This window comes from Choloepus didactylus, chromosome 10, assembly GCF_015220235.1.
Source record: "Choloepus didactylus isolate mChoDid1 chromosome 10, mChoDid1.pri, whole genome shotgun sequence".
In the NCBI taxonomy this organism is placed as follows: Eukaryota; Metazoa; Chordata; class Mammalia; order Pilosa; family Megalonychidae; genus Choloepus; species Choloepus didactylus.
In genome coordinates, this window is record NC_051316.1 from 80,202,070 (window position 1) to 80,211,489 (window position 9,420).

At 33.8% G+C, this 9,420-nt stretch overlaps 1 pseudogene; it reads left to right on the top strand.

Annotated features, from left to right (window-relative positions):
* The first annotated feature begins 2,542 nt into the window (after positions 1-2,542).
* On the top strand, positions 2,543-2,985 carry LOC119505121 (annotated as a pseudogene).
* Positions 2,986-9,420: the final 6,435 nt, after the last annotated feature.

Genomic DNA, 9,420 nt, shown 5'->3' on the forward strand with positions numbered 1-9,420 from the left:
ATTGATTCAGTAGTTATAATCATCCACTAAATCCTAACTTCTCAGTTACAAGATGTCTCGCATACCACAGAGCAGCTCACTCACTCTTACACAAAGTGATAACATAACATCAGTCTCCATTAAAGAGGATCAGGACAACTGAAACATATAAGTGTTTTTAAAAGCATACCTAGAAAAGAGAAAATAGGAATTAAAATGAGAAATACAAGAGATAAACTAAAGTAAAACATTATAATAATTAACAGAGAGAGCAGCAAAATGCTCTTCAGGGAAAGAAAAATGTTAAGTCCTAAAATGGCCAGAAGGCAGGATTTCTGTGAGGGAGTTTCTTGAGGGACTGGATACATCTATTATGTTATTCATTAGATGGTTATAATTATAAGCCAATGTTAAACTCAACCATCTGCAGAAATCAAGTCTTATAAGTAGCATGGCTATGATTAATCAATTAACTATGATCTAGTAAGAGTAGTTAGAAATTATTCCTTAGAGAAGACAGACCTGCTCAGCAGTTTGATCATTTTCAGTCATATTATATAAAGCATTATATGATTTATTAATCATTATATAATAGGAACTCACAATTTATAGAACACAACAGACATGTAAAAACACAGCAGGTATTATTTAAAAGATACAGTACATGTTTATCATTTTCCTTTCCATTTTCAGAAGCTAAAAAACTTTTTTTTTGTACATAAGAGATTTAATGATGTTCCATTGCTCTCCACTTCCCTTGGAAGTTCATCTTCACTCTGTCATTTTATTCTGGTGATATATATAACACCAAGAAACGTAGTTGGGGAAACATTTTGTTCCACAAATTACATATCTTTAAATAAAGTAAACAAGACTTTGAATATACTAGCCATTGGATATGGTATCAGTGCACACTGAGATATGGTAAAATGAGAATATTCATTCATATCACATAAATGAAAGGCTTTTCTTCAGTCAGGCTTCAGGGAATTGCTCCACATTCTCTTTGTATGTTCACCTGCTGATGCTAACTACCCTCTAACATTAAATCAATCTTTTTTACTTTTTACAATGCATATACTATTGATTGCTACCCAGAAGGAATAAAAAGACAGAAATATTTTGCTTATCTTTGTCCCCAATGTCTTCTGGCAAAACACTCCTGAGTGGTGATAATTCACATAATTTTTTTTTTTTTTTAATTTCTGTTCTTTGGATTTCTTCTTCTCCTCCTCCTCCTCCTTCTCCCCCTCCACACTTTAAGCTTTTTATTTAGAAATACTTTCAGACTTACAGGACAATTACAAAAAAATATACAGGCCCTATAGAGAGAACTCCATCTTACCTCTATTACCCCTAGATACACAAATCCACCAATATTAACATTTTACCATATTTGCTGTATCATTTTCTCTTTCCTTTTTTCTTCCTTCCTTCCTTTAAGTTCTTCCTCTCTTTCTTTTCCTTCCTTCCTTTCTTCCTTCCTTTTCCTTCCTTCCTTCCTTCTTCCTTCCTTCCTTCCTTCCATCTATATCTATCTAGCAATCTTTCTACCTATATTCTATCTATTTTCTGACACTTGAGTGTAGGTTGTATATATCAAGTTCCCTGAACACTTAATGTTTCTATGTACATTTCCTTAGACCAAGGATATTCACTTATGTAACCACCTTAGATATAGCTATCAAACTCAAGAAATTTCACATGGATATAAAACTTACAGTCCATATTCCAATTTTTTCATGCATCCCAAAAATGTACTTTTGAACTTTTTCTCCTCCCTTTTAGACCCCATCCAGGATCATGTATTACATGTAAATGTCATTATCTCTTCAGATACTCTTTTTTTTCTTTAATTGTGGAAATATATATATATACAACATAAACTTTCCATCTTAACCACTCCCAAGCATACCATTCAGGGGGATTAATCACATTCACAATGTTGCTCTACCCTCCCCACCTTCCATTACTAAAACTTTCCCATCTCCCTAAACAGAAACCCTACACCCATTACGCATTCACTCCCCATTTCTCCAGTCTCCCACCTCTGGTAAACTTAATTCTACTTTCTGTCTTCATGAGCTTGCATATTCTCTGATATTTTCATTGTAGTTTCTATGGGACTTAAATTTAAATCCTAAATCTATATATTTGCTTTGATAGCAACTTAACTTCTATACATGGACTATGTCTTCCTAATTGGACAAAGAAGTTAACAAAAATGGTAAGTGGAGAGAAGAAGGGAAATGATTTTCATCCATTTTATAAGCCATATTCTCCAGTCTTCTACTTTTATTCAGCATGGTATAAGATGTGTGGACTGATCTTGTGGCTGTGACATGCGAGTGAGCCCAATGGGGCCGGGGAGGTGCCAGCTGCCACATGGGAAGGAGGCCCATGCGGCTGCTTGAGGGAGGCCCCCGCCCCTCTGCACCTGTGTCTGGCAGAACCGTGTGAGACCCAGAAACAATCCTTCCCCACCACCCTGGTAATCAAGAGTTTTGGCTGGATATTTGAGTGCCCACCGAGATAGTGCAAAGCCAGATGAAAAGCACAGACTATGGCGCTGAAACGGTTTAATAAGGAACTTAGTGATTAGGTCTGTGACTCCCCAGCACAATGTTCTGCAGGTCCAGTTTGGGATGATCTGTTTCATTGGCAAATTGCAATTATGGGACCTAATGGCAGCCCATGTTAAGGCAGTATATTCTCTTTGACAATTCATTTTCCTACAGACTACCCTTTCAAACCACCTAAGGTTGCATTTACAACAAGAATTTATCATCCAAATATTAATAGTAACACAGCATTTTTCTTGATATTCTAAGATCACAATGGTCTCCTGCTTTAACTATTTCTAAAGTTCTTTTATCCATTTGTTCACTGCTATGTGATCTGAACCCAGATGACCCCCTAGTGCTAGAGATTGCATGGATCTATAAAACAGACAGAGATAAGTACAACAGAGCATATCAGGAATGGACTCAGAAATATGCCATGTGATGCTACCTTAAAGTCAGAATAACCTGTATTATAGCTGGAACTTGAAATTACTGTTCCTTTTTTGATTTTCTTATGGAGCTGCTCTCCTATCAGACCTCATCTTTTTTAACTTTGTTTTTTATCTCCCTCCATTCATTCACATGATCATGTGAGAAGACATAAGTTCTTCCAGCTTTGGACAATAACTGCTTTTAGAAACCATAAAGTAGTTATAAGAGAACAGTTGCCCAAGATTCAGAATATTTTTAAAAAATGGAGCATGTGTATTATGTGGCCAATGTCTTCACTCTAACATGGTTATGAGACTAAAACCATTTTTCACTGCTCTAACATGCTGAAGAAGTCATCTGAGGGGGAGGGAGATGGATGTTCAGTTGTCACATCAAAGGAAGCAAGCATTATTCTATAGCAGCATCCATTCTTGTTTAAACCTTCCATTGTTAGAAATTTAAGGTTACTATGATATACTTTATGCTCATAACTGATGTGGCTGGAGAACTAGTGTTGAATTTATAGCATCAGCAGAACAGAAAATGTGATGTATTTTATGCATGTCAATAAAGGAATGACCTGTTCTTGTTCTACAGATAATGGAAATTGGAAATCAAGCACCCTTTGTATTCCAAAATAGGGTCTCAAACATTTTGTAATTTTCATTTAAGCTGTTAGGAAGCTTGGAGCTATTAGTTAATCTGCCTTCCAATACATTGTTTAACATAGCACTGAATAAATGATGCAAATTGTCAGTGGTTAAGTGATCGACGTAGCTATGCTCTGCTAGTAATTGATTTATTTTTCTTCAATAAAGTTGCATAAACCAAACAACAACAGCAACAACAACAAAAAAGATGCATGGACCACAAAGATAATTTTGATATTGTGGATTCCACATATTCTGATTTAAATAAATATACCCAATGAACTTTCTATATAATTTAAAGACAGATTTGACTTTAGATTCTGCAGAGCAGAAGCTAGGCCTTCAAAACTTTGGAGCCTATATTCCACCTTAATGCAGCGTCCAGTATTTAATTGTGTTAAATGTATATATGAAACTTTGTAGATTAAGTTTATAAATTTGTATATAGCCAGTTCTGGGGTTTACCTAAACTACAAATATAAAGAATATAAGGTATCATTTGGCTCTTTGGAAGCTTGAACACATCTAAGTCATAGAAAAGGCTGAGGACTTTTATTGTTTCCTTCTGCTCTAGAAGATGTTATGAAAGCTCTGATTTGGGTAATGATATATTACTTATTTTGGTGTTATATAGATAAATTCATACATAAAGAGTTGTAATACTACATACATCAAGATATCTGTATCACTAATAATTTTCTTTTCATTCCAGTTCATAAGAAAGAGAGAGATGGAAACTGGATGCTAAAGAATATCATTTTATGTTATGTTTAATCAGTACTATTGATTTCTCTATGTAAAAATCATATTTTGAAGAACACATTGCAAGTTATTGAGAGTAGTGATCTAGAGATTGGTAAACTTAAGACATATTCTCTGTTCAAGCATGTAGTCCAAATATACAGACTAAGCAAATTGTCAAGAACAACAAAAAAAGCAAAAGCAGTTTGGAATGTTTCCTTGGTCTAGACCTTTCAATCAGTCTGCCAGTAGTCTGCAGCCTTAAAAGCCAGCATCAGACAACCTTAGACTATCAGAAGTTATTCCCCTGATGACGTGTTTGTGAGCATCCTATCAATTGCCACAGCTTTGCCAAATCTACTTTTCTTTTACAGTGAGGAGAGGATCCTGCCTTTATAATAATCTACAGATTACCTCAGGCACCTGCATAAGAACAGAATTCATATGCTCATAAGTCTGTTATCAATGATAAGTTCTATAGAATAATGGCTATTTGCCACATATTTTGCAAGCAGCCTACAGTGCATTTAATAGTTATGGAGTCTTTATTATACTTGAGACAGTGTAATAAATATTTTATGTATAGTATTGCAGTTAATCCCAATTACCACCCTCTAAGTCAGTTACTATTATTATCTTAATATTTTAGTAGCAGAAACAGAAGTTTTGAGATTTTAAATTTAATGCACGAGCTCCACTTCTACCAACTGATCGAAACTATTGTCATCTCTTGTATCATCAATTGCTCTTCCCCAGCTTCTTTTGTTATATTTTCCTCTTATCATTTAGCATGTGACATCCTATTTTACATACATTCATGATTTATTTATTGTTCCTCTTCACCGTCATCATACCTAATGTCAAATTTATGACCAATAATTCTAGGTAGAAGTTTGGTCTTTGACCAAGGGGAAAAGATATTTTGAATTTTTTTCATTTTGTTGCAGTACTTGAAGTCATCATCTTTCTGGCAGTAAAACAATAAATATCAAATGAGGCTAAACAGTGGGATGTTCAAAACCAAGACAGGTAGTGAAATTGTTTCAGTATTGAAAAGTTATTTGTTTCTTTGCCTGGTGCTGGCTGGATATTTCAAATGGAATGAATTCAAAATACATCATTGCCTCTGTTGTAAACTCCCTAATCTCTGGGACAAGTTACTCCCTGTAGGGTGGTGAAAAGGGGAAAAGAGTTTATATCCAAATGTGCCAATAATGTCCCACATTGGCTCACATTGTCCTTGTGCTTTCCCAGGAAAACACTTTTACCTTGAGCAAAGTGTTACACATCACAGGAATACTATCCAGAATTCTATCTTTAGTTATTTAACTATTCAAAGATTTTTTTTAAGCTAAAAACATTGTCTATCACACACTGAAAGAAAAAATACCTCAAAAACAAAGAAAATCTTAAATGGCAAGTAGCTATGAACAATTATTTATTATTATCTGGTTGAATTATTTCCCTATTAAATTAATACATTTTAGGGGTCATACATAGGTAGAAAGAGTCCTACAAAAATTATACCATCAAACAGGATTTGCAAATGCCCAGTCGTAACACAGAGCCTGACCAGTGGCAGGACTCACACATTATTTGTTGAATGAAAAAATGAATGAGGGAATGAATGGATAATGAATGGAGGTTAAAATATTTAGACATTAGGAGATTTACCAAATATTATGAATCATGATTAATTGTTCAATCCACTTCTCTACAGTTGATATGCTTTCTTAATGACCCTCCACCTGTGTAATATACTAAATACTAGTGCAAAATCAGTGCACTTTTAATTTGTAGATTTTTCATGGTAACCTTGTAATCGATAGATGTTGAAATAATGGGGCCTGTTTTTAACAGTATGCATCAGAAGTGCAGAGAGACAAGCTAAAATCTGGCTGGAGAACACTGGAAATATTTCTTTAAAAATAAGGAACAATGCCAGTATTATATGAAAATAAGTTCAAAGTAAATTATTAATATTGGTATCAATGCAGAAGATGTCCTCTTTTCTTTTAAAAAATTAAATAATCATAAATTTGGTTATGATACATGTGGATAATTTATCCTCAAAGAAAAGGAAGATACTCTATCAGTTCTTCTCTAGCAAGATTTTATGGTCAAATCTTTTCACATATGAAATTTTTGGTTTCATAGTGATCTGTGGCAATAGGAAATTAAGCATTACTTGTAACACTAGTTCACATAGTTAAACCATAAAGCCACTGATATCAAAGACATGGGATGAAGTTCTTTTTGTCGCTTTAGCTCAGGTCTTCAGTGTTCCCAGTTTATGGTTTAACCTTTGCCAAGCCTAACAATATGGAAATGTTCTCTCTTGGCCATGGGATAGTAGAAGTAATTTGTAGTTTTACTGCAACATAAAAAAAAAAAACAACACACAGCATTTAATTTACAACATAAGCCCTATTTCTGGCTATTTATTCATAACCTTTCTATATAAAAAAGAGAGAGTACTCAGTGAATCTAACATTAAGAAAACAAGTTATGCGTATAAACTACTATCTCAAAACACCTCTCTAAGAGTATGATTATTTAATTTTTGCATTAAATATCAGTAAAAGTGTAGCACTAAACTCAATGTATTTTCAAATTGAAAATATACTATTTCTTTGCTTCTTTTCTAATGTTAAATAACTGCCCTGTGAAGAGTACCAAAGCAATGCCGTTATCTTTCCTCTTCTATTTCTCCATGTTTTGGCATTAAGAAATTCTGTTATATTTGACTTTGTTATTTAGATTTGGTCTAAACAGATGATAGGCCATATTCCACCATACTCACTCCTGAAAACCATTTGTTTTTAAAACCCATGTGGAAAATAATGTGAACAGTGAGAAATGTATATAATGAAAGATAAATTTCCAATCATTTCAGGCCTTAGTCTCATTTTGCAGATATTCCCATTGTCATCACAGATTATTATGTAAAGTTTCATAAATTGTCCAAGAATATACATATGAATCTGTGTGTGTGTGTGTGTGTATGGGCAAATATATTTATTCATACATGTATTTGTTCCATAAATAAGATAGCTCAAACATTGTTCTTTAATTTGCTTTGTGTGCACTCAAAGCTTGTCTTGCATTTCTTTATTAAATGGCACCCTTAATTCTGCCTCATCCATTTTGATGGTTGAAGACCATTCCATTTTATGGATCCTATAATAATTTATTTAAGTTTTGTACTAGTAACTAATGCAGATGGAAGTTTAGGTTGTTTTCAGACAGGTTGCTGCTACAATGCTGAATAGCATCCTTATGCATACATCTTTGTCTTTATGTACTAGTAAATAAATGTAGGATACATTTGCAGAGGTAGAACTGATCTGATAATTTCTTGTTTTTGTTATATTTTGTTTAGTTTTGTATAGCATGTTGTAGTGGAAAATAAAAGAGATCATGGTATCTGAAAAGAGGTTCTCACTTTTCTAAAACCAAAGGTTAATAGGGGAATTGGGTCAACACCTTCATAGGTTTTGTGGCATATCCAGTGTCACCTCCAGTTTACATATGTGTTAAAATGAAAAGACTGGCTTACATGATCTCTGCGTTCCATTTAGAAAAGTCTGTTCATTAAATAACATTTACCTGATGCAAAGAAAATATATGATCCTATTAAATCATATTTAATTATGATTTCATATCTTAAGAAATCAAAATATGGAATAGATTTCCCCTCCATCCTTGATCTCAAGTTCCAAGAGGGCATCGGTGCTATAAATGTCTCCTGATTGTTTCCCCAACATGTAGCACAGTGATTGGTAATCTCAATAAATCTTTGCTGAGTGAAACAACTCATTACCCTCTCAATAATATAAGAGTTGCAGCTCTTTTAAACCCCCGCACATTGCATAAAATCTAACTAGCACAGAATAATCAGTCTGAAAACATGTGGATTGATGGTTTCCTCTTTCAAGATTCAGAAAAATAATGTCACATTCAATCAGCAATAGAGCATATTATTACATCATAACTGTATATATTTACCATGTTTTCAAAATTTGTAGGAGCATAAATGGTAGTCACATCTGAATCAATGGTGAAGGGAAAATGGTAGTAGAAAAGCTAATTGGGAACTATATAATGATATTGATCAATAACATAATGATCATTGTTCCTAGCATTATTTTAAAATGCTATACTTGCAATAAGTGATTAAGTAAAAAGAAAGAGTTTTCAATGACATGCACAAAGTAATTAATTGTCTGGGTGATCCAAACTCCATTCTAATGCTTGTGAAAATTAAATAAGGAAAATATGCATGTTATTATTTAAAAGTGAATTATTGTTTACAAATTTTACATGGAGCCTGGGTGATAGAGTTAGTGAAGTCTTGAAGGCATTTTGCATTACCTCCTGTTAAAGAAAAGATTTTAAAAAAAAAACCTGAGTATTATAAGTAAAAGTTGGACACTGTTAGATACTTGCGATTTTGTGTCACTGATGACTGACAATAGTGGAATAGCTTATTTTAGAACAACTGTTCTTTAAAGTCCACACAGCAAATTTGGGAAAAAATATTTTTTAAAAAAGGAAAAGAAAACAACTATCTGAAGATACTGGGGAGCTCCAAGGCAGTCAGGAATTAGAGTTCCAAGATCCTAGAGATAAGTCATGCCCAAGCAAAAGAACCCATCATTTAATGCAACTTTTAGTCTTAAGAATTGAGTCTGAGAAGTTGCAAAGTAAAGGCAACTTAAAAACCTGAGAACATAGGTGGAGCTTTAGTCTCATAAACCCAGTGAAATATTTTGAATTCAGAGCCCTCTGAGAAAGAGGGCTGCTGGTAAACACCTCAGGCTTTCAGCTGAAAACCCCAGAGGGCTAAAATCCAAAGTTTATGGTAAAGGGAACTGAAAATAGACTAGCTCCAACAAAGAATGATGAAAAAAATCACTGCAACCCTATTACTCCATGCCAAATAAAAATATTACTCTTTAAAAATGAAGGCAAAAACAAAGACATTTTCAGACTAACAAAAACTGAGAGACTTAATTACCCATAGGTCAATGCTAAAGGAAATGACAAAGGGT